This window comes from Zosterops lateralis, assembly GCF_965231275.1.
Source record: "Zosterops lateralis genome assembly, chromosome: 12".
Lineage (NCBI taxonomy): Eukaryota > Metazoa > Chordata > Aves > Passeriformes > Zosteropidae > Zosterops > Zosterops lateralis.
Genome location: NC_139772.1, coordinates 10,467,685 through 10,495,035, shown reverse-complemented (window position 1 = coordinate 10,495,035; position 27,351 = coordinate 10,467,685).

The window sequence follows — 27,351 nt, the reverse complement described above, 5'->3', positions numbered from 1 at the left end:
GGATAAATGGGATGTTTTTTGTCTTTCCCCTTCTACTTAATTATTGTGCTCTTATCATTTGTTTAACTTCAGACAAAGGATGGTATGTTGAACCAACCTTATTAAGTCTTACATACTGTATATTGTTTATATTCTGCTGTACACCACATTCCTAAACAGACAAAAAAAAAAAAAAAAAAAAAAAGCCAACAAAAAACCCTCAAGTGTAGCATTCAGCCTCTCAAGTCCATGATGTATTTCATTTGCTACGGTCAGAGCAATTTTAACAATGCCTTTCATTTTCTTATAGCCTAAAATGATTTTCTTTCTGTGAGGCCATTCTCCAAAACTTCTCTTCCCTTTTCAGGGTATCATTTGCAATTTAAAGCTAACCTGGTGAGTGTACTCACAATAGGCTTGCCCATAAAATGGTTCAAGGCCTGCCTGCATGCCTAATGAGGTTGATGTTGAGCTATTTAGCTCTTTGTCCTTCCATAATATCTACTTAATGCAGTTCAATGGGAGTGGATTGTTAGAAGCATTAAAGATTCTATTAAGTCTTTACTAAAGCCACTCTATTCTAGTCCAGCTGTATAGTGGCAAGAGCATTAAATTTGAGAATGTAGTGGGAACAAGGGGCCTGAAAAAGCACCTATAAAAAAAGGACAAATTTCCTAACGAAGTAAGACCACACTCAATTTAAGACCTGTTACTTTTGTATCTAGATCTAAAGACTTTCTCAATGTACATCTCACAGTGTTCTGAATTAAGTGTAATGGATGAACAAGGTACAGTTTAAATCTTCATTTATTTTCAAAGCATGTGAGTAGATTTTTGCTCCACCACGCTATTGAAATCAAATAGCATTATGACTTTAATCTCAGAGAAACTACCAAAATCTTGCAAAGGCCTCCTTTCAGATAACATTTTTATGCATTAGATTTTCCCATTTGCTTAAATACTGTAGTAAGATTGGTCTGCATCAGGAATTCAGAAATGTCTGCACTTTGAAGGGAAGATAAACAATGCTTCTGACAAAAAAATAGTCATTCAATGCCTTGTTTTGCTTAAGGGTTTGGTTTTTTTATCAGGTCTGTATGGTGCTAGCCACCAGCACTGAGATGAGGGGGGAAAAAATGAAGAAGGGTAGAATGGCCAGGATTTCACACAGTTGGCATTGACTTGGCTTGAAGAGGCAAGCACTAAGCTGTCTTTTCAACCATAGTAAAAACCCTCCATCTGGCCACCCTGAAACTCTGTTAGCTTGTTCAACTCGCTGTCGGCTGATTGGGCTTTGTGAAGCAGAAGTAACAACATCAATAGTATAAACCCTTGCCACTTGAGAGTATTACATTTCATTTCATGCTTGACTTAATCAAAACTGGGGAAATGAAATTTACACCTTTTTGATGTTCTTTTCCCTGCTGTTTAAGGAGAAGAATCTTAACCCATTTGATCTTCACATGCACCCAATAAATGACCAAATATGCCAAGCTGCCAAAAGCAGACGGCTGCCAGTTGCCAGTTTATGTCAGGTCACTGTGAGAGAGCTTAATGCAGAAGGTCTTTAGTTTCATACCAAATACTTTGTTTTGCAGCACGGTATTTTAGTTGCAGTGTCAACAGTTTAGCTCCCCTCCCTATTAATATTAAACTATTATAAAGAAGGCAGAAATGCCTTTTTTTTTTTTTTTTTTTTTTTTTTTTTTTTTTTTTTTTTGGTGGAGGGAAACGCGTTAGCAGCCGGCTGTTGCATGACAGTCAGGAGAGAGTGACAGAGATGAGATGAAGCTGGGTTGGAATTGCTTCTTCAAACCCTTGACATTTGTTCCTTTCTTTCCTGGCTCTGATCTACACGATATACATAGTTGTTGTTGTTGTTTTTCCTGCTAATAACACGACAGCGCAGTGCCGGATTAGAGACTTGAGTGAGTGAAAAACGGGACTGGTGATAAGGTTTTCCCTGGCCCGGGGCGGGGGGGAGGCTCATTAAGCGGGGAGATCACATCGCTACAAAATACACCCATGAATAAAACCAACGGCTAACAAAGTTCTCTCCGCAACTTGCAGACGGAGAGAGCGTTTGATTCAGCACACTGGGGAGGAGGAGGAGGCTTTGCTGCTCATTTGGCCGCCGGGTTTGGCGCTGTTTTGGCCTCGGTGCCCACACGGAGCCGGGGCCGTCCCCACCTGCCCGGGCCGGGCCCGCAACAGGTCCTGCCTTCCCGCCACAGACCTCTCCCCTTTTGTCATTTATGACTTGATGAAAACATTTGTAATAGATCATCAAATGCTGATACATTCCGCGGGACAATATCCCATTTGTTAAATATAAATTAACATTAACACAGATCCCCCGTCGCAAGAAAGGCGAAGGGGTTTTGACACCTTTTCAACAGGACAGGCCGGGCCCCAGCGAAGAAAGCCGAGGGCCTGTAAAGGAACTTGTCCCGAATGGTGATCCTCAGGCTCTTGTGTGACAAGGTACATAGTTTCTATTCAGGAACAGGCAGATTATCGGTTACTATAGTTTCCCTAATGCTCAAATGGAGCTGAGGCCTAAGCTGAACAGAATAGGTTAAAAGGTGCCGATGTTTGGGCCTGCGAAACCACATGTTGAGAGTCAGAGACCAAACAACACAAAGAGCACATCTCCCCGCTCTTTGATGTCTTCTCTGAGGGACGCGGGGTGAGAAAAATGCGGCGGTGCCCCCTGGCCCAGCGGCCGGACAATGCGGCCGTGTGGGAGCGCGGCCCTGCGGCGGGGCCGGGCTCCTCGGGGCTCCTCCGGGGGCTCCTCCGGGGCTTCTCCGGGGCTCCTCCGGGGCTCCTCCGGGGCTTCTCCGGGGCTCCTCCGGGGCTCCTCCGGGGGCTCCTCCGGGGCTCCTCCGGGGCTTCTCCGGGGCTCCTCCGGGGCTCCTCCCGAGGCTCCTCCGGGGCTCCTCCGGGGCTCATGGGCCGGCTCAGGGCAGCCCCGCACCGCCTTCCTCTGTGGGCCGTGCTCCTCAACACACACAAACTTAGGAGCAAACTTAGGAGCTTGAAGCGCTAAGTTTAACTAGACTTTATTTGCTGTTTTCTGCGTTTGTTTTCCATTTAGCCCATTCTTTAGCATTTCCTTTGTGTGGCGTGCTTTAAAAAAACTCTTTACGGCACGTCAGCCAGCAGCTTTTTATTTGCCTGCGTTGCCTCAGTGTCTGCGCTGAAGCCACTGTGGAGTTGGTGCAGCGGCTGCTCTGTGCTTCCTGCATGAATCACTGATTCTGCTCTTTTTTTTTTTTTTTTTTTTTTTTTTTTTTTTTTTTTTTTTTTTTTTTTTTTTTTCCATTTGTGAGTATACAGTGTTTTTAAGCAATTCATATTCACCATAAAAATGTTCCGTGTAGGATATCCCCTGATAGCACGAGTGATGCTCTTGCATTTTTCATAAAGCAAAGATTAAAATACCCACTCCTTGTGCTCACGTTGTAGGTCTTCTCTGTTCTGTTGCAACTCAGTTTAGTATTTTAATTTTTTATTAAAACTCTCATAAGCGAGATAGATGTGCATTGGCACTAAAGGGAGACTGCCAGCTTTGATAGGTTATATTGCCTCAATTTGCTTCTGCTCTTTAAGTATTCCAGCACTCGATGTCCAAGTATTATGCAAAGCAAAATTAATCAGCACCTGCATCTTTTAAAATAATAGAATTCATGAATTCTAAAGTTTTATCAGCGTTATTGTAATTCTGATTGTCGTCAGTTCTTTATACCATTATAGAAAAATATCTAATTGTAACAACTGTATTCCTATAGTGAACATATTACTTGAATTCAAACCCTAACAATGGCAATAGGATAACTGTCCTTGAATTTGAGCCTTTTGTGATACATCAATAGGCTTACAATGTGCTGAATTAGCAGGCATATTAATGGGCAGATGCAGCACCAGCCCATTCTTTTTACCCAAATCTTCTTATGCAAATACCCCATGAATCCAGTTCAAAGAGCTAGCTTTAAAATGAGCTTCTACACACATTCAGATGGGTCCTTTCACAACTGCAATGGGACTTAGATAGAAAGTGACATGAGAAAAGTTTAGACACTTGTTTTTATAACTGAACATGATCTTGTTATCATAATCTGATACTGGTAACTGGCATGGTCTGGTTGTAGAATTTTAAGCCTTTAACAGAGGGAGATAATCTAGGCCTTTGTGCTACAATGTACTGAATCCTGCACTTGGTGAAAGCTATCAATGAGAATCGCAGTTCATGCTTTTTCAAACAAAACTTTTTCATGGTAAAAGCTTTTATCCTATGATAATTACTTAACTGATTGTAGCGGTGCCTTTAACGTCAGTGAGCTCATAACAAGGACACATAAAAAAGGCTGCGTTATTTTAGAATAAATAAATTATCAAATAAACAGTTTTTGTTTGCTTGTTGAACTAAATGGTAATGAGGTCATTATTAAAAATGCTAATGCATAGCAGCGTGGCTAGTAAAAGTTAATGTATTTTATGATCTTTCTTTTGTTCACCCTGTTTCTTGTGATTGTTTCTCATCAACAGCATCTGGACAAGAATGGTTGAAATGATTCAATTGCAAATTTAGGAAAACATGTCAAAGGAAAAGAAGTATAATAGTTTTATTAGATTGATAATGTTAAAGCCCATTCCTTTAGAGTTAATTTTAAATTTGTCTACAATTTCAATCAAAGCCTATGGTTTTCTATGTGGTAGGTTGGATTTTTTTAAACTTTCTATTTTAAGAAGTCCAAAAGCTGGTGAGAAGGAATTTCGTGTTGACATTTCCCATACATGCTGACCAAGCTTCATTAAAGCAACGCTTCCTACAGAATATTCTATAGGAAGAATAAAGACAACCGAGAATCGATTCTCAGCTGGAGCAAATTGGCATAACTAATTGACTTCTGTGGATCTGGTCAACACTGTTTCAGCCTTGGCCAGTGTGTGGAGTTGATAGATGTAGATAATTTAAACTACATGAGATTATTGCAAAAAATGAGAGGGAAAATAATCTGCTCTTTTATCATTGCATTTAGGTAATCATAATGTATATTAGACTAGGCATGTACAGCATTATCACTTGGTCTATTGCTTATAATTTTTTTCTGAAATGAGTATTTATACTGTGTTCTGAACCATTAATGAGGTGATTCTTATACCAAGAACCTTGCTGCAGTAGATGAGCATAAAAGCCAGCAGATCTCATGCAGGTATTTTTGAACTAATACAATGATTGCATGTAGATGCATACAGGTAAAAATATTATGGGTTGTGCTTGATAACCTTCATGGAGGAATGCTTTATTACATAAGAGTTCCAGATTCTTCTTCTAGACACTTTGTGTTTCAGGATTAATTAGCAGCATTATTTTGGGACATTAAATATTTGCCAAAGCTTTGATTTTTAGTATCATTTTCTATTTTCTGTAAACCTGCAAGAGGAAAATTATGTGCTGAAAAAGCATTTCAGGTTAATGTATGGGTACATAGAGGGCCTTATTCTGAATTCTCATATATATAAGTCACCCTTGTCTCAGAAACTTATCCATCACCATTGATTTAGCTTTATCATACTTAGACTTTGATACTTAACTGCTTAATTATTCTTTTTGGTTGGTTTGGGTTTTTTAGTTGTTTTTGTTTGATTGTTTATTGGTTTTTATTTGGGTATCTTGGTTTGGTTTGTTTTTGTTGGGTTTTTGTTTTTTTTTTTCTTTGTGAATGAAGCTGAAGTGATCAAATGAAGTTATGTTTTCTTACTCTTTTTGCTGTATCTGGTATTGTTTAATCACAGCTTGGAAAAAGATGTGAAAGGAAATCAGTGAAGGAGAACCACTGAAGGGTGAAGTGTCAAAGGTAATGCAGGAGAGAAGCATAAATGGGCTAGAACAGCGAAATGCCTGGAGGGCAAACTGCATGGAAGAGCAGTGGAAGGAGAGAAAGATGGGGAATCATCTAGAACATCAATATCAGCCTGTCAAACTGTATGTTATGTAAAAGAGGAAAGGTAATTTTGTGTAAATTAATGGCAGATAACATCATCTAGGGAGTAGAACAAATGAAAGGAAACTTGGAAATTCTCAAGAACAAGTAACTTACCTGTTATTTGACTGCGGTTCACCAACACAGAGTTCATGTTTCAGAATGTCAACAGTAGCAAAAGACAAGGTAAAGCAGATCGTACAATCAAAATTAATTTGAATGAGTTTCAGTGTCATTAATGTGTCTGTGTGGATTCAATAGTAGAGGACAAAACAGGAGAAGACAAAAATGAAGTGTGTTGGTTTTAGAATTAATTTTTTGAGGAGTGGCTGTGAGCGTAGTTTTTTTAGGAAAGCAGAATTTTAATATTCTGGCATGAAAATAAAGTCCTTGACTCCTTTTACTTGTGGAACAGTTATTCTCTAAAAAAGGAGTTTCGTGATAGTAAAGGCTGTCTGCAATTTTATGTCAATTTTTCAGAACATGTTTTAAAAGATGTGCACTGTTTCTGTAGATGAAAACTGGCTAAATTATTTGCAGCCAAATCATATTTGAATATTTTGCAAATTAAATTGAATGTTGTGACAGTTTGAAATAAAACTCTTTAATTTCTAGATGGCATTTTTCCATAAAAGTGAAAGTAATGTATCTCAAGGAAAAGGGTTTCAGTATCATTTCTTGCACTGCTCTTGTTGACTTTTATGCATTTTTGTACTTTGAGAAATTGGGATAAGTATGTATTTTGGTGCTTTGAGGAACTGGATCCTACAATGTTTGAGATAAGCCTTAGTTTGTCCTGCAGACAAAGCTGAAATTCATCCTCAAGAGATTGAAATTCTTGATTTTGTCTTTTTGACATCTGGCGCTGAAAGAATAGTTTCATGCCTGCTTTTCTATTTCCTTTTGTGCACGGGAGGATTATTTTTTTTTAAATGCTACTTTTTCAAATCTCCTTCCAGGGAACAGTTTGGCATGCTTTGGGCCCTCTGAGCAAACCAGTGTTTTCTAACTACAGGTGTTCACCCAGCAGTAACGTTGTGCTGCACTGCATTCCAACCAGAACAAAAAAATGAATTATACTCACAAAATATGCCAATGTTCCCAGTCTTGTGCCTTCATTAGGACTGAAATGTTAGTGTACTCTGCTAAGTCCAAGTCAATGATAAAAGAATCATGAGAAATGTGAATGGAATTGTTTTTCTGCCAAGTAGAGTGCAATGAGTCTTTATTGTTTGATGAACATCTGTAAATACCCTGGATTCCCCCATTGCATTTGTGCTGTGCAGGTGGTAATGCTGGTGCTTTCTCTTGAACATCACCATAGTTATCATTTCACTTAGTTTGCTGCAGTCTTATAGCTTCTTTCTGCTTTTCTTACCTTACCTTACCTTAGATGTGCAATACCCTATAGCAAATACAACTACAGCCTAAGTAAATCTCACCTTTTCTCTGTAATTTCAGAGCAGAATTTTATAGCAAAGCCAGCATTCCTCCCATTAAAATGCCATCGGGGGGGTTTCTGTATGCAGGGAACACCTCAGAACTGACTGCCCTCTTCCAAGTCATACAAGAAGTTGGTGATAAGTTTGGCAATGCAACCCAAATCATCTTATTCAGCATGTAGTTCAGCTTCTGTCTTTCACTTATACCTGAGAGGTGGAGAAGAAAAGAATTATTTACTTAGAAATAAATAACTTCTGTTTGTGGAGATGTTTATCCTAGTAGCACCAGGGATTTACACAGAAGTGTTAAGCATGGGATCAGATTAAAAGCTATCATGTAACAGCATGGGCTTTTTGCATGGATATTGGTATAACTTTTGAGTCTGCATGTAAGCACAGTGCTATTTGTGCCTGAGGGATAAAGTAGTAGCAGAGAAGTTCCCTGGATACATTAGCCATTTTTTCTGGGAAATACTTGGCACAGTAGGAGAGGAGCTCGATCACTTGATTTAAATATAAGGCAGGTATGATTTCATGGGATCACCATGGCCATGGGGCTTTCTTTGTCTGTGTTTGTGCCCTGGTTTAATTTGAAATAAAGGTGGAGGTATTCATAAGTGGTGAGACCCCTTGGAGATAAAAGCTCTGGGACAGTAGGTCTGTGTTAGACCAATGTCATGATCAGATGTGAGGTCTGGTGCCTGAATACCAGAGAATCATAAAATAGCTTGGGTTGGAGGGGACCTTAAAGATCACCTAGTTCCAGCACAGTTAGCTCAGGTTTAGGGAAATAATTGCTTCACTGCTTGTGATAGCCCTACAGATGCATGGCTGCTAGGGTTAGGCTTAGTCTACAACTACAAATTCAGAGTGACAGGAAGAAGGGAAATTGGCTTCTTAATCCAATGTCTCTAAAAGAGGATGGAAAATAAATTTGAACATGTTAAAATAATTCAAATTACTGAAAATACTCTGTTGAGTACTGAAAAACATGCAAAATTATTATTGCTCCCGAGGCAGTCTATAAATAATATTACTGTATTGGCTGAATCCAAACATAAAATATTTTCTCCTTGGTTTTTAAAGCCATTGACAGATACAATAGACACCACAAGCCAACTCTTAATCTTGGGTTTAAGATTTAGATTTGTTCTAGATGTTAGAATTAACCCTGGTTAGAATACATGATAGATTTCTATTCTAACTGAGAAATATCCCCTCTTCAGAAGAAATCCCCTTCTTAAATCATCTAGTCTGTGACATCCCCTTAATCCCTTTATTTTTCTCGAATTTAGCATAAATACTTCCCTTTCTTCCACCTCCATCTGTTTGTTCTACTTTTTTGCCTTGGTTCCTGTCAATGATGCATGGAGCTCTGTTTTCAGTCAGAAGGGCATTAGCTAAAGCAGTAGTTTCCCAGAGCTGGTGCCAGAGAAGTAGACTGAATGTCTTGAGAATGGTGAAAGGCATAAATATACAGGGACACATATTGATCTGTATGCATGCAGGAGTGGAGACGGATGGGTGGGTAGATGTACACTCACACAGATAAATAATACAGCCACTGAATGTACATACACAGCTATTGGAAAAGTCGGAGAATTCTAAAATGCTCTCACTAATAATCTGGTTAATGAATACAAATGCAGTGCAAACTCAAGCAAGCTTAATGCTTACAATGGTTTGTTCCCAGGCATCTACGGAGTGGTAAGGAGGAGAATTAACATAGGATTATCATATTTTACACATAGACATACTTGCCAATCCTTTTAAGAATACTTTAAGGACAGATCTAGCGTCTAAGTATTTGGAAGTAAGAATCACTAAATATAGACTGTGCAAACCACTTAGCCATAATTCTTTTGAGTTACTTGCTGTATGACAGAACTGTGTGTTCAGTTGATTTCTACATAATGAAATAAGCCATTTTAATTTTTAAATGTGGGAAGATAGCACTCTATAAGCTATCCTAAATATTTAAGAACATTTCATTTGATTAACTGAGCCACATTTGGCACTATGAGGAGCTATCCACAACTTTAATACTATCAAAAATTGGTTCTGAAAGTGAATGGTAAAAGAGAAGTGTGTCTACCTGAGTTTCAGGATTCAGCACATTTGTAAGGCACATTCCACAGATGTTGGAGGTTTTGTGCAGGTACAATCATGTATCTCTAAAATCACCCAGCTGCATTATGTAGTTGTCTGACAATGTGGGCTGTGGTTTCACCATCGTTAATATCCGATCTATGTGCTATCAAAGCACTCAGGGTAAATTTGATCTGGCTAAAGGATACTTGGGTTAGCTCACAATACAGAGTTTGTGCTGGCTGGGGTAGGACAAATACTGTTTAATCTGGCATTAAGGCTGCTGACACTTTTTTTTGAAAGATGGCAGAGTGAGATTTTTCCATAATGTGTCTTTGCATCTTGTGACCACAGTGCTTTTTATTTGATATTAATGATCTAAAACCATGTCTTCAGCAATTGTAAAATGTATTCTCGGATACAGTGCCTGTTAAAAAAATATTTTAAAAGCCCTATTTAAATGTGCTTTCTTTATTAATATTACCCAAATGACTTATAAATTATGGGAATACTTTTCAGATATGTTTTAGGGTAGCTTTTGGTATAGGAAAAAATTATGTTTAGAACACACAGGTGAGTAGAAAAGTCTTATTTCGTCAAAGTTCTAAAACTGTATTGTGGATGAAAGGTTGCTTAGTGCTTCTGTGTCTTGAAGGATTTTGCTGTGTCGTTTCTCACCTTTCTACCTGTTCAATTGAAGGAGAGCAAGAAGGGTAATTAGGAGAGGGCTGAGCCAAACTGCTCAGTGACAATCTAGCAAGGGGCAGCAACCACAAGAAGTGCCTTGAGAAGATTCACAGTTCATGTTAGGAGAAATGTTTCCCCTACAAAGGTGTGGTAATACTGGACCAGGCTGGCCAGAGGCTCTTGAAACTTTTCAAGGTCTGGTTAGAATCATGGCTTCTTATTATTCATGACAGTTTGCGGGGGAAGCAGAACCCTTAAAGTTCACTTTTACTAATATTTCTATGATTGTGTTATTCTGTACCTACACTGAAGAGATATCAAAGTAATTTATTCAGGTGGGATTTTCACTGCAGGTGAGTTTTCATTGTGGGTGAATTTTTTCAGTAGAATTTCAGTGATTTTGTACTGGAGCCAAAAAAATTCAGCTGTGAAATGAACTGGGTGGATCTAATACAAAAGCCATATATTGTATAACAATCATGCTTACTACAACATAGGGATCATACTAAGTATTAAAAATCCTGTTTTCTTGTTGAAATCCACCATTAAAACCAATTGTGAATATATGCTTGAAAGTCTCTTTTTATTATGGACATCCCATGAGCCTTATTAAGCAAAACAAAACAAACCCTGAAATACAGCAGAGTGGTTCTTACCCTTTCCAGCAGCAGGACCAGTCTGAAATTTGGTATTATTTCCCGTGTTAATCCTCAGTGTTTAGCTTTAGAATTCTTTATTGATAATTTCAAAATATTTTGAAAGGTAATGAATACCATAAAGGGTCAGCCCAGATGTCCTTCTGTTGTGTCCTGCTATCTGACTCCAGCTAGCAGTGACTGCTTATCAGTGTAGGAGTGATGCGTCATCCTTTCCTTGGTATATCTTTCCAACCATCAGTGGTTCACTCTTCGCTGAACTAGGTGTGATCTGAGAAAGCATCTCACAGCAGCATTCAGCACTTTTCATGTTTAAACCCATCGGAACATAGCATTAATTATGGTGGTGCATCTAATGCTGCTGTCATTATCCTCTGATGGATTTTTCCAGAAGACTCAGCCACCAGATGTTCATTTGGTCAGTTTCCAAGAGAAATATGCTCCTCTATACATCTTTCATTTGGCATTTAGTGACGTACTCACAGCAATGTTCGTGCAATTAAAAATATTTTGGTTTGGTTTAGTTTTTTGTTGGGGTTTTGTTGTTTTGTTTTGTTTAATTTTGTTTTTTTGGGGGGATTTTTGGGGGATGGTGTTAACACAACAATGAGGTCAACTGTGTTTACAGAAATTGCATCAGGCAATGACTCAGTCTTGGTCTCTCTTCAGCTGCTCCTAGTTCTCACCCAAATGTTTTTTAACAGTTTGGTCACTTTTGATTTATAGAGACATGATTAAATAAGGAAACTGCAGCAGCAGAAAGTATCTGCTGCTATTGGGGAAGCACAAGCTCTGGGAGCTGGCGGATGTTGGCTCTGCAGAAGATCAACCTAACTGTAGCAAAGGTCATCCTCTAATGGAAAGGAAAACAAAAATAAAACACTCCCATTCCACCATGAGGAGATACTGAGCTACCAGGGGGAGGGAGAGCTCCTGTAATATACTGCTGTACAGATCTTTATGGTCCTTTACTTCTCTTTCCTCCCACAGATAAATTACAGAGGCTGTTGGTCCTGTGATAGTGTGAGCAACAACGAGATGAGCTGTTGCTCAGCCTCTGTCCTCTGTGGGATTCAGGACCCACTCTGCTCAGTGGTGGAACCCCCCAGTCCCTGTCTCCTTCTGTGATACCAGCTCATCCCCTGACCCACAATGGGCAACCTTCAACCAGAGGTCTGTGAATGATCCTTTGTTAGATTCAGTCTGGAGAGCTCAAGAGAAGCTTTGCTGTGGACAGAGACCCAAGAATGGGGAGACCTGCCCACCTCCAGCCATGCTCTCCCTGTTTGATGGCACTGGTATGTCACAGCCACTGATAAACTCTGAACTTTCCTAATTTCCAGGTATGGCACTGTTCTGCCTTCACTGTTCCTCTATGGCATGCAGATGGCTGACTGCTATGTAGTTGGCACCAGATGAAGGAATCCTTTCAGGAAATCCTCAGTTCAAATGACAGGAACAATTGATTTGCAGTGTGGAGGACCTGAATATCACACTTTTATTGTCAAGGAGGCATGTCTCTTGAGATGTTTCTTATTTTTCCCCTTTATTTTTCAATTAGCTTTCATTTTTTGTAACTACTGCATGTAAATACAAGCCTTAAAATTTCCAGTGTTGTGTGGTTATGAGCTTGTGAAGGTTTTTTTTTCCAGGCAGTCTTTGTAGAGAAGTCTTTTCTATTTACTCAGTCTTGGGCAGGTGAACCTTTGCTGTGTGAATCCAGGATTTCAACTATTTTTTTTTCATTTCCTTTTTATGGAAATTCTGTAGTCATACAAATGTTGTTTGCAGAGTAAGTCTGATCTATGTTTTTCTCTTGCATGGCCCCAGTATTGGGCAACATTTCTGTTGCTCTGGTTTAAGACTGTGTTCAAGCCAGGGAAACAGAAAAAAGAGCTTGGGCATGTTTAGGGATGTGTGCACAGTGAAATTTTTATGTGTAATGAAACGAGAAACACCCTATTTTCACCCTATTGAGATAACTGTTGTTACTTGATTTAAATAGAATACCCAATCACACTCCTCATTCTCATTAAAAGGCTGCTGTTTCACAACCTCAGCCACAGTCATTACCAATGTGGTGCGTTTCCCTCACAGTTCTCATCTTTGCTTTCTATAACTCTGCATCTTCCAAAATGCCATTGATTAGTATGCAAAATTTCTCTGTCTTTAAAGCTAGAGACATACTCCTGATTATTGTCATCAGTTATAGCTTTGGTGTTTTCTTCAGTATCTTCAAAATAAAATCCCTAGCTAAATTCTCACCCTATAATTAAGGACCTAAAGTAAAGGACCTAACTAAAGGAAGCATGTGAACTGTAAGACACCATTTTAAAAATATTTTTTGCCAGTACTACTTACTTCAGTAAAGACAGTGGCAGCTTTAAAACAAAACGAAGTTGTACAATACGTGTGTGTATTTTCTATCCACATAAATTTCACTTCCCTAAATTAAGACCCCCAAAAATGAAAACTGTCCATATGCATTGGTTATAAATGAGGAGCTGACTCAGTGTCTGCTATGGGCATTAATGAACCTCTCCTACACTGTCTAATCATCTTGATTGCCTTATTGAATGAAACGTGTGATGCAAACCTTGTGCAAAATCTCAGTGCTGCTGAAGCACTCACTTTAGTTCTTTGTACTGCAAATGGTGATTTATTTCTGGCACCTCTTCAAATGGCAGCTCTTTACATTTGTGGTTCTTCAGTTGAATCTTCTACCTATACACTTAGTTTCTCAGAGCACCAATTATCTTCATGTCTTTAATGTCCCAGCAGGTGTTAGTATCATGCCTTGGTCAGTGTACTGTTTTCCTGTCCAAGGTGAAGTCAACATATTTCCCTCAAGAAGGAATTGGCTGAAGTGTAAAACAGCTGCAATGGTTCCAACTTCCATAACCTTCTGAAAAAAGGATCAGTATGGTTCTAGCCAAAACAGTCATTATCTCTGCTTAGTAAAGGTTCTGGGTTTAATGAAAATGCAGAAGGCTACCTAATAAAGGCTTTATTAGTAAACACTCCAGAGTTTAATCATCCTAAAGTTAGTTTGTTCGCCTGTTTAAACTAAGACTGTGGTCCTACTGTGTGTCTAGTTAAGATACAGTATTATCCTGCAGCCCTTGTACTGTGTGAGTACTATGGGCTTCCTGTTGATGTTTGCAGTCTCAGGAAAAAGCTGAAGTTTACAATGGCAGTGGAAAGGGAAATGATTAAATAAGCTTTAGGAACTAAACTACTTTTCCTCCTTCAAACAGATCCTTCTCGGCATGGCTAGAAGGACATGGAGTACAATGGTGAGGAAGTCTACTAAACTTAAACTTCTGGTGTTCTCATACTTGTCACTGGCTATGGACATATTTAGTTGAATTTATTAATGCTTGTTAAAAATTGACACTGCTAACTAGGCATTAACTATATTTTTAACAACTTGTGGTTTCCAGTATTCTGGTTTGAGTTGGTTTGATTTGGTTTAAGGGACAGAATTGCGCAAATTGGTCCCTATTGATGAGGCACATTTGTCTGAAGATTATTCCTTTAATAGGCTAGGCATTTAATGCTTCGAAATTGTACACTTTGACTTAATAGGCTCAATGTTTTCAAATGTGTGCTTGTCCTTATTCTTTCATTTTAGAGTTTTAGGTCTTCCTGAAGAAGGGGGTAGCTACTCTTGCAGATAAGCATAAAAATAAGTATTTGGCTTGGCTTTCCATGCCAGTTCTGCTTCTGTATCCTCATTTCTCCAATCAGATCAGATAAGCCATGAGAGTTTTCCACATTAACAGCTCATGGGCTGATCACATGTGCAGTGTGTTCACAGAGGTGCCATTTCTACACAGTGCACATCTGATCAGCCCAGGTGTTAATGTGGAGAGCTCTCATAGCTTATCTGATCTGATTGGAGAGGACAATCTATAAGAATGTTTTTTTCTTACCTACAGTGTTCCCATTGCCAAAGATCAACACATTTTGTAATGTAGTGAACTCTAATATGTGGGCGAGAGGGTGTGTTGTGCATGGAAGTCCCAATCAGGAACTGGGCTTTGTACATACCTGTCATCCTTCAAGAGGCTGCAGTGTCAGTAAAGTATGGGGAGACAAGAATAAGGGACCTTGGGTACAATGGTGAGCCATGCAGAGCAGAGAAATGATGTTAGAGAGACAGAGAACTAAGGGGAGAATAGAATACCAAACTCAAAAGCAATAGAAGAGGGGGAAAATTAATTAGGGAAGGGAGAAGACAGGGAAAAGGAAAGCAAGAAATGAAATGAAAACAATAGGAGGGGAGCAACATGAGTACCACAAATAGGGGAAAATAACACTGGACAGAAAACTGTGTTTTCTGGAGATATCCATGATACAGCTAGAGCATAATTGAAACATTTGTGTTCTGGGTAGATTTCTAAGTGTTCTGGGTAGATTTCTAATCTACTTCTACTAAAAGTAGATTTCTAATATACTTCTGTAAATGCTTTAAAATGTTAAATGCATTTGATGCAGTTGGGTGAAAATGGGATTTCGTTTTGATACACATTTAGTTTTCTTTCCTAATGTTGCAATATACACAGAAAAAGAATAGGATGTGTATTAGTTCAACAGGAACTCAAGACAACTTGTTTTATATGAACAAGGGTGTTAGGTATTGTGAACTATAAAAACATTCCATTGTTAGATGAGAAGAGTTAAATGTATCACTTTTAGCAATCTTCCAAATTAAACAGCCAGGCTTTGCTCTTCCCTCTGTCAATATGACATAATTTCGTTTATACTGAAAAGACAGTTTTAGAGGTATCTTGAGTTGGAACATGTTATTTAGTGTGGCAAGAATTCATAAAATGTTCATAGAAGTTTTAACATTTGTCTGAGTAAGAAACAGTCAAAACAAACATTTTCAGGCGTAAACCATATACTTTGAACATTGCTCCCCAGTTTTGCATTTCTAGAGGGTTTTTTCTTTGTTTCATTTGGAGTTTTTTTGCTGAAAACACAAACATTAATCACATACATTAATACACAAGAGGGAAAATACGTGAGGAAGAAGGCGTACATCTGTACGAGAGGGTTTTCTACATTCTGTGTTTATTCCAGTGAGGAACTTCTGTCACTCAGTACATCAATATGTTCTATTTAAGCTTAGTACTGCAGTTTCTTTAAAAAAGGCTGTTAACAGTCACAGTCACTTGAGGACTGGATAAAGTGGATTACATTCTCATCTTGTTTCTTCCTGATAAAAGTTTCTGTTCATTTTGTATTGTTCTGCTAGAACCCAAGTGCTCCTGAATGCTGCCCATTGGTGTTGGGATTGGGAGAGCCATCCATCTGGAAACAGCTGCCATGGCACCACTTTTTAATGTGCTTTACAGAGGTTAAAGCATAAAGTACTCATGTAGCTGGAGCTTTAGGTGGCATCTTAATATCTTTGGGAAGCAGGCAGACCCTGTTCCACACATGTGAGCTATAAAGGGGGTGATGTGAGGAGGATGTCGTGGTGTTTGGTAATGGTACCCAGTAAGACAGTGAAGTCTTTTCTAAAAGTATCGCGTTGCAGCGTGAAGCTTCCTGGCGTGATGTCAGGCAGCTCTCATGAACCCCGACCGCTCCGCAGCAGCTATGGTTATTCTTAGAGACACTTCCCATTCCTTAGGAAAAGCTACTGTGTGAGGCTTAGTTGGCTTTTATCTTTAGAAGTGAGCATTTAAATGTTGGACTAATTTGTAACTCCTTCGCAGCTCAGCTGCAGCCCTGCCAGCTGCGCTGGGATCAGTGACAAGCCTTTCTTCCGCCTCCAAAGCACACTTGCAGACAGATCCAGGCCCTAGAAGCACATTGCCCCAGAGGCAACTCGACTTTTTTGCAGGCATGTAGCTGCCTGAGGGAGTTTTCCAGAACAAGTAGCATATTAGGCGTTCCCTAGCAAAGAAAGACCTTACACACAGGTAGTAGCCTTGCTGGCTTCAGGAGTGTTGGACTGGCACTGCTGGGGACACGCTCTTGTGTTTGGAGATGGAGGGGGCCAGTGATCATGATGTTAACTATTGTCCCATCTGGACCATACAGCTTAGAGACAGAGGTGTGAGCTGCCCAGCCACGTGACAGAAGGGGATAAGAAAAAAGCTCTATCCCCTCAAGGGATGTTGATTCAGAATGGCAGGAGCAATATATATTTAACTAAAGCATCTTTTCTCCTGGATTGTCACCCATGAACCTATGGCAGCATTCTTGCAAGACTTAGTTGAATGGCTGAATTAGAGACAGCCTCTCTTGTGTGTTGGATCACAAGGGAAAAAAAGTTCTTTTTTGGGTGAAGATCAGAAAATTAGTTAATGAGGTAGGAATTAGTAACAACTACACTGGGAGGCATCTGGCTGTGCAGCTTAGCAGTTGTTTGGCAGTATGGAGCATCATTTCCACGTTTTCAGAGGCCTGTTGTACTCTTCATTCTTGTCCCACCAATCTCTTCCGGTTTTGTTTGCCCTCACAGATTTGGGAAGTTAGTCTGACCATAGTTACAATCTAATAAATAATAAATACACTAAGTTGGCAGCCTAGCAGCCTCCTCTTGGCCAGGCTGGTTGCAGACTTGACCTCTATTTTGCAGAAGCATGTGGTGGCAACTGGGCAGGCCCTGGATCAGCACAGGCGTTCACAGGCTGTGGCACCTTGGCTGGTAGGAAGCAGGAGAAGACAGTGGGTCCATTCTTGACCTGTGAATGGGGTGAGATACCATCATGTCAGTTTTACATAATTGCAAAAATAAATAAATCTTATTTTCATAGTCATATGAATATATGAACATAGCATGTTCATATGAGGCTCTCCATCTGAGGGAACAGAAATGAAGTAACACTTCTTGACACAATCATTTAGCCTCGACAGTAAACAAAGATCTATTTAAGAGAATATTTATTTTTCTTTTTCGCTTTCCTTTTTTTAGTTCAGGAGATTTCTCCTTGTTTACACCACTGTTAAATTTAGTCCGTCTTGTAGGCACAAAATGCTTCTTTTCAATGCCATTCTTCTTTTAAGATCCAAGGAAGTGTGAAGGAGTAAAAACAAGCAATTGTTAACCATTGTTAACATGAGCTGCTGAAGTGATTCTATTAGCTGATGATAACTGCCCAGATGCTGGAAGGGCTGGGGTCTCGCTGCCGGCTGGCGATTCCCATAGCAGGCGTCAGTAACAGATAGTGTGAGAAAAAGAAACATGATCAGGGCTCTTCTAAAAGAGAGTAAAATATACACTCAGCAGGGATGAGAATATCCTAGAAACAAACAGCAGGGAGCTGAAACGAGGAAGAAACAGAGCAGGAAATGGAGCTACAATTCTGATTTCATCAGATTAGCGGAAGCTGAACAGAGGACAAACCAAAGGATTTCTGTGAAAGTGGGAGCGCACTGTGTTGGATTCACCCTTGACCAGTAAACCCAGTTTTCACACTGGATCTGTGTGAAAGAGCAGGAGAGGCATAGAAATTATGCATGTGGTGTCAGCTCATCATGAAACAGTTGAGGATTATTTTATTTTTTTTTTTTTTCTAAACTTTCATCTTTTCAACTTCAGGTCAATTTTTTTAAACTAAGAAACTGCTCTTTAGAGCTGAACCTGATCAAAAAAGTAGTTGCTTGCTAAGCAGATTCAGTTTTATAATAGCTTTGTTCATTCCTAGATGATGTTTATGAACAAATTTTTTTTACTGATACATAGTTCTGGCATTTTTGTTATGACTCTTTTTGTCTTTTATTGAATATTGCCTTCCAAGTGCAACAAAACCAGAACTAATTTACTGAGTATTTAAAAGCATATTACTCTTAATTAAATGGAAACTTCAAAAATTCCAGGTTGAACTGAGTGAGATTCACCCCAAGCAATAAATGCATTATGCCTACTTCATGTTTTCAGCAAATTTTTATTCTTTTGCTAAGAAAGTTAATTTGATTTTCAAAATGAGGAAAGGAGGTGCAGGTTATATGAGTGTAGGGTCAATGGGTGATCCTGGAAGAGCCTTGAATTGGCAGGTGGAGTGGAGCAAATCCTGAGATAGAAAGGAAAAGGAGATTGCTCTTTAAGGTGTCATGTTAACCTGAAGTGATTAAAGTGTGAGGCCTTGTAGGAGCTGATTTTTCATTTCTCCAGAAAGCAGGGCTTGTAAGCAAAACTTGGAAAAGGAATCAAAATAACAGAAGACTCTCTGTCCTACTGTGTCATGGGTTTTAGGAACTTGGCAAAGTCAAGCTTCCTCAATAAAAGATGGAAATTGGTCCTTAGTATGTTTAATTAAATGGGAGATTGAGAATTATTTAAATATAATTTAAAGTGATTTAATGAAAACCAATATTTGAATATAAGGTTTAATTTCCCTGAAAATAAATCACAGCTAAGGAGGACAAACTTTCCATGTAAATCCAGTGATTTGGAGCACCCTGCATGGAAGGGGAGCTCAGATGCAGTGCATCTGTCACAGCCTTGGAGGGCTGGCCCTGAGGGCTGTTGGGCTGGAGGTGCAGGCAGGGCTTGTGCCCTGCTGCATCTGCTGAGCTGTACAGGACTGGAACAATATTACAGACAAGCAAGACTTTCATTTTACCTGGAAAAACAAGGAATGTGAGTGCCGAATAGGGAATATGATCAGTGCTACTGAATTGAAGAAACATTTGCTTTAAGAATGGTTTCTTAAAACTGGTTACTTTTCTCCCCATTTTTATGTTATTTTTTATTTCTTTGGTTTAGGGTACTCTTTTTTCCTGCCCTCCAATACCCATAAAAGATGGATAGAAACAGTACATAAAATGTACAAAATAATTTTAGAATAGATTTTATTTGAATTTTGGAGAAGCTTATTTAAACATTAAATATTTTAAAATATATTTCAACAAGATATATATGTAAGCAAAATATTAAATATTTTCAAAAGAGAAGATATGAATTTATGTATTTTATAGATCTAATGGACACAATTTACACAAAGGCTTTTTGTGGTTTGGAGATAGATTCTGGCTTTGCTGAGCTCAGGAACCATCTCTGAGCAGATGCTGTTGGCTGTCCTTTTGGCTGTGTTCAGTCTGCTGGTGTTACAAAACTCTGAGAACTCTTGCTCTTAGCACTTCTGTGAATGTTTTAGGAAATGTGTTTATTGCTTTGGAGCAAAGATGGGGAAGGCAATTCTTTTTCCAACAGCTTCACTGAACAGTAGATTCACAGCCACTTACAGAGAGGCAACTAAGACAAATAAAGGGCAGACTTTGTTCACATGCCACTGCAGGGTAAAACACACTATTCTACCTTTCCCTCTTTCAAAAAAAAAGAGAATAAATCAACCAGGCAAGGAGTAGGCCAGGAGAGTTGTGCTATCAGCACTCTCCAGCTTCTGGTGTTGAGCAAGCCAGCTTGGATCCCTCTGTGCAGCTCCATACTGTTTTATGTCCATGCATTTCTGCAATCATCAGCTACAGCTATGCTACAGTTCCTGCATCCACAGCAGCCTCCTAACTTCCCAACAGTCTTATTTGTCTCCTGTGCTGTTTTACCCAGCCTGCTCTATTTAAGGGAATAAATACCTGTTGATTTTTTAGCCTTAAATAGCTCAGTTAAATACAATGAGGGACACCAAGCATAAACACAAGAAAACAATTTGTGTGGTAATATGAAGTATTTCAAAAGAAACCTGCAGTGTGTAATTCTTCACCATGCAGAAGCTGGGGTAGAACTTTCTGCTTCTCTTAAATGTGAAATTAGTTCACGTCTTTTCTTGCTTTTGTGGTGTTGCCAATTATTCAGTGCACCATAAGCCCCGTGTCCTAAATTTCTTGATTCATGTCTAAACATTGCTTGTATTAGCTGTACCCTAATTAATCCTTTTGTGACACAAGTCTAATTTGCCCAGCATGCTTTTCTTTGCCAGGAGTGGATGCACCAAATCTGCTGATGCCAAAGAGGTAACGTGTATTTAATACGCATCAGCACTTGCTCTCCCTTTTACAATTGCTGATCCTCCTCCACTTAATAATGCACTACTAAGTTAAGGTTATAAATAGCTCAAGCAGTGCTAACTATCAGGGTGTGTGGTTATTCCATAATAACCACATTTCAGGGTGTGTTTCAATTTTACAGGCCAGTCATTTACTTCAAATTACTTTGTCATTTCTTAAAGTCATTGTGTAATTTCATTATTAAAGGAAAAGAAAAAATATAATTTGATTTTTAAAGATGCATTAAATAACACTAATTATAATGCTTAGCTTTTAGCACGTTTTTTTATCCTCAGTGCTTTATAGCCAGTTTGCTAATTAATTTTTACAACATTCTTGTGATGAGCAACTAGCTGTACCTCTGCCTGAAAGTCAGGAGCACTGAGGCAGGGAAGTTGAGTGGTTTGCCTGAGATTACAGTGATTTTCCCAGGAGATGGTTTTAGAGCCAATATGAGTATTTGGTTGTTTCTGACTGCCAGGTCTTAAACTCATAAATCTTTCTTTCCCCCGAACCATATACTCTCAATAATTATTTTATCTTTAAAACAGATAAGAACAGAGCCTTAAAATGGCACAAGCCAGGTCTGTGATCTACAGAATTGTGGCTGTGTAAAGGAAGATTTGTTTTTAAACACCTCCACTTGAAAAATGAAACTCCTTTACACCACTGATCTTTCGAGGCAGCAACAATTCACATGAATGTTCACCAATTCTTTTCTTGAAGTTTCATTACTAATTAGTGGTTGTGAGGCAGTAATCCATGTTCTCATCACCTTCTTTAAGGCCTTTTCAAGCTTCAATCTAACTACTAGCTCTCGGCCTGTGATTAAATTTCTGAGCTGCCTTTAGTCCCAGGAGCATTCAACACAGTAGAAGAAATGTCTTCAGCTGCAGGCTTCTAACAGGTTAGGAAAAGGGAAGAGAAGGTGTTTCCTCTGTCATTTGTAGAAGTACCATCTTTAACAGAGGAGACGAAGGAGAAGTAGTAAACAGAAGGTGAAATGTCTGAAATGGGAGTCACTGGATACTGAGGATTTCTGAAATAGCAGCCGATCGTATTTAGGCAAACATGCTGAGTGAGAAGCCTTTATAAAATCAACTTCTTCAGGTAACAATTGAGGAAAAGCTTACTGGAACAGCTTTATCAAGATTGTTAATTTTCTTGGGGTGTTTATAATACTGTGGTACGTATATATATCTGTGTGTATATATATATATGCATATAGAGGTACATATCTGTGCAGCATTACATTCCAATATTGCAATGTAATATAATGTATCTATGAGATTATGTGCTTTGTAAGACTTAATTTCTATATATTTAAAAAAATATGAAAATGTGTCTTTGACATGCAAGAGTTTAACAATGCTGAAAGACAAGTTAGAACTACTCAAAACTTTAAAATTCTTGTGTTTGACAGTGTTGTGAATGTATTTATTTTCAGAACGTGGAGTGGATAATATTACACCCATATTTATTGCAGCTGGATCATTTTCAGCTCCTCAATCTTTCTTGTTTGTTGATTGTAACTTTGGTTCTAGCACTCAGGGCATTCAAACTGAATCCTCTTGTTTCCCTGAACTTTAAAGTTAATTACTCTTAAGCTTCCAGTGTAGTTATCTTTGACTTAGGTATTATGTTAGCACTGCAGATACTATATAATCATTTAAAAGGACCTGTAATTTTCCCAAAGGTCCTAATCCTCCCAAGGGATCATGTTGCAACACTTAAATAACATGTTGTGGTTGGGTTCAGAAGAGCTTCATGCAGGAGCAAGGGCTGAGACCAGCCTCTTTTGGGAGCACAACCTTTAAAATGCAGGCATTTGGTACTGATAGTTTGGAGATATTTTTCTTAGGGCTTTGTCACTAATGGTAATTTGTGACAACATGAACTTCAAGTGCTTTATGGTAAGATAAAATGAAAAGTATTGGTGCCACTGACTTGCTGAAAAACTTTATGTTTATTTGCCATAAACAAGAAGTAATATTTTTTTAATAACATCGTCTCAAAGGCTGATGCTGTTTCCATGAGAGTCCAAAGAGAGTCTCAGCAGAGGCTACCTTACTGAAATCTGCTCAACCAACTTTTCTTTGAATACACTGCTTATCATAGCTCAGTTTCTGGCCTGCCCTACAAAATTACAGTCTCTGGTAAAGTTAAAGGATGATTCATACACCTAGAGAAGGAATTGAATATTCAAGTCACTTGTCAGGCTGGCAGGTTTAAATTATATAACAGGAAGCTTTCTATTCATATGTAATGTAACTGAATCACCACTTCTTTATTGATAATTCATTATATGTTGCTACTATCACTCTGCAGCTCTGAAAAGCTTTTTGCTATAATGATTTTATACCATACCAGTATAATGGCCTTCTGACTGTGTCAATCAGCTCTACTTGCGTGTACAGTAATATTATTCTGCAATCTGTCTTGGGAGAATGCTTAAAAGCTTTCTCTCATTTTGTCCATTTAACTCATGTATTATCTGAGTTTTTACATTAAATGGCCATACTTAATATCCCATGACATGTCATCTATTTTCTAGGGAGGATACTGATACAGTACTTACCAAATCCAGAATCTATACTAATAAAATTACACCTGCCCACCTCAGCCAAGAGCAGTTAGTTCAGTGCATCAGCATTTAATCTGCAGGAAGAACTTATGAGGAGGAACAAAAACAATGAGAACTTGGCTAAATGTAGTCATGGTTGATGCAATTTGTTTTGTGAGGAGGGATTAGAAGATATTGAAATGAAACTGAGGCACAGGGGTCAATTTAGATACATATTTGTTGCCAGAACTCAGCTTATATTGGTTGCACGTTTATAAAGACAAGGCCTAATCTGGCAAATATTTATGCAATTTCTGTTATGCACTTTGTGCATTCTTTTGAATGAGGCTTGGCTGTAAAATTAAATGTGTGTGCAAAAGTAACAAACTGTGAGACTTTAAGAGAGTTCAGATGAAGTGTAGATAACAATCATATTTTTGCACTGAAGGACTGCATGGAAGTGTCAAATACTTACTCTAAACCCCTTTCACAGTCAGGTTAATGTACTCAAAATTTTAAGACTTGAAATGCCAGCTGCTGAACACAAAATCCTACTTTGGAACTGCTGCCAAGGCATTTAATCTGTTTGACTTAGAAATTTTCCCTAAAAATACTGGATACACTTAAATCTTATTTGTTGCTTGATTTGGTCAATGCCATGGTGTAACTGACTTCTGTGTTAAAGAATAAAAGACTCTATTTACCTAACAGTTTGAAAATTTAATGTTTCAAGGGCAGTGGGTGTCCATTTACATGGACACCTGGCTCAAAATATCCCATCTATTCTGCATATGAGAACTTCAGACAAAGTTAATAGAACAAATGTCCAAATACAGGAAGAATTAATCTGCTCAGCCACACAAGAAGAATGACAAGGTGGAAAAGCAATGGTTTTATTAGGCCACAGTCCTATTAACTCATAGGACAATAAATTGTACCTTTCCCATTATCATTCATTTCTCAGTCTATTTTTAAGCTGCCTCTCCTTGGGAATTGGATATTCTTGCCTGAATACTTGCAGCTGTGAGTGGAAGACACTTTCAGTTAACCATACAAAAGTACAGGAAAAGGTCCTAAACAGGCCAGGATATAAGTATTTTTGTGAATTGGGAATGGGAATATGTATAATAGCATGTAGGTAAATGGCTTTAATTGCTTTTGCTAGCAGAATGACACTCCTTGGGGCCTGTCCTAACTCCTGGCTGCACCAGCACACTGGCAAGAATGATAAGGAATTTCTTGTACTAGTGTACATAAGGTAGGGGGAGAAACATAAGCAAACTCAGTTCCATGTTTAAAAATCAAGAAATTATCAGAGAACTCTCTCATGGTTTGTTTTGCCACTGTTCCCTCCATTGTGTTAACCTGCCAGCCTTGCTTTTGTAACCCTTCACAGGATGTCAGCTTTTGGCACATAGGGCTGGGTGGCACAGGCATCATCACATCTTGGGTCCTCACCCTGTCCTAGGCTGGGTTTCATTTTTACCTGGGCACAAAATTCAACCTAAATGATTTTGATTTCCTCCAGCAGTAGCAGTGACAGCACTGAATACACACAGCACCCTTCTCTTTGTAGTCTCGCAGAGGTGAACAAGCTTCCCCGTGACCCGGGAAACTCAGTACGTGATTTATAAATCCTTAGAAGGCTGTAGTAGCAGCAAGACCAAAGTATAAAGTTCAGTGAACATGGACAGCTTGTTGTATTGGGCATCCTGAATCCGTCTGCAGGGTCTCTTTTGGGCTATGGGCAAGCCTCTTACCTCATGCCTGAAGGTGGTGGGACCTGCCAGCCTTTTCCCAATACTTTGCTTAACCCATGCAGAGCATCAAATCACAAAAACAAGAGTGTCTTCTACTTCTAAATTACACTGTAATTAGTCATTTTATGGGTTTGTTTTAACATACACTTTGTTAGATTGACAGGGTATTAGTATAACTAGTAACACAAAAAAGAAGTAATGCTTCCTTACTGCCATGTTAAAAGTAAAAAATGCAGAATAAAGGGCTAAAGGACTCTGGGAAGAAAGTTCTTAAGAAAAGGAATATTGGTTTTCTTTGACTGTGTTTGTTTTTTAATTCGATAGAAATAAACAAGTTACCATGGCAACTGTCATATCACAGGCGAAGCGCAGAGCAAGGAAGATGCAATGCACTTACCAATTAGCAGAATGAGTTTCAGGACTTTTAGAGACATTTTGCCTGCTGACATTAAGATACATTGCAACTTGGCCTTCAAGGAAAGTTAGAGTTTGCTCCTGTACATCCTTTTGGCAGCTGCATTAGCCATTGCGTCTTGATGCTGCACCCCTGTTTCTGGAGCCCTCCCCTCTGGAGGTTCTTGCTGCTGCCCTGGGGAAGACACCCTGTCCCCAGGGATGGTGTCTCAGGCACGGCAGTCACCGCTCACCAGAAGGTCGGGAGGAATCGTTAATTGATGCTCTTGTGACACCCAAGATGTTCAAAACACATGGATAGTGTTAATTAATCCTTGTAATAGTCGGGTGACATAGGCAAGTGTTATTACCCTAGAATATGTATTTATTTGTTTCTTTCTATTTTTAATAGATGGGGCAGCTGAAATTTGTTTAAATGATTTCAGCATCAGAGAGAAGCAGAGCTATGTAGTCCCTGTTTTCCATCCCTTTGTCCTGGCTACTATTCAGGTCTCCTAGTTCTTGTTAGCTGAACTCCTCTCATATCCCTTATTATTATTATTAGTGTAGGAATACTGTTAGTATGGTCTTGAAAAAGCAAACTGCTGTAGTGCACCAGAAGTTGTTTCCTTTTTATTTTATTCTTTGTTTTCAAAGGACTTGGAAACACAGCAGAGCAGCAACTCTCACAAATATAGAAATTAAAATAATTTGTACTCTTTATTTTCAAGGGTTGGGGTTTTCTTCCCTATTTTTTTTATCTTCTTTCAGGATGAAAGGCATTTTGGTTGCTCTGCAGGTGGTCTGTGTATGTATAAAATTATCCTTATACTGCAGGGTATTTCAGAGTGTCATGTTTAATCTATGTATCCATGTGTTGTATAATTTCCATATACACATGCACACACACATGCATATAAACTTTAATTTTTTGCATATATATTTATTTGTATATATTATCATATAAATATATGTATTGATGTATTTTCCCATCACTGACTATAGCACACAGGATATTGACCATGCTGTTTTTCTTCCCTTTAAAGAGCTTTAGCACCAGTGAATTATATTTTTTTATGTCGTCTCTGGAGGAGACAACCTTTACCTATATAATTTTTACTCTAGTGCCTCATTCAAAGAAGGTTGTGTTTCAAAGCTCACATATTCCCCCTCCCTGAAGAAGAAACACAAGACTGCAATTTGTCTTTTTAACTAAGCTATGTGGGTCTGGGTAGCATTAAAAAAAATAAAAAAAGTGTTGTCCTTGTCACCTGCCATTTTTCTAGCCGACTTGACACCCCCAGGCTTCCCAACAGCTCTTTCCAGCAGGAGCTGTCTCGGAGCTCTTAGCATCACCAAATAATTGAGGTTGTCACATCCCTTGTTCATTGTTTTTTCCAGGCCTGGAAAAAATGCAAATATTTCATTGTAGTCATTAATTTTCCCATCCTTTTCTTCAAGCATCTCATTGGTTTGATCTGATGAAAAGGGCTGAAGGCATTATTGCAAACACAGTGGCATCCAGGTTCTGCCTATAGTGGGGAAGAATCTCATCAGATAAAGTCTCAGGGAGGTCATCAATCACAGTTGCTGACAACCATTTTGCCTTCGTTTGTTACAGATGTGAACATGCTTAATTATTTGTAGTGTAATTAGTTCATGAAATGTCAGGAAATGTCAAACTGTGTTCACAGCACAGATTTTTGCAGCAAAGAGCAATGAGAGCAAGTGTCAGTGGGAGACATGGAGGACTGATGGGGGGAACTGTGTCTGCAGGCAAATGAGGGAAATGGCTTGGGGGACAAATGAGGGTCAAAATATTAAGAT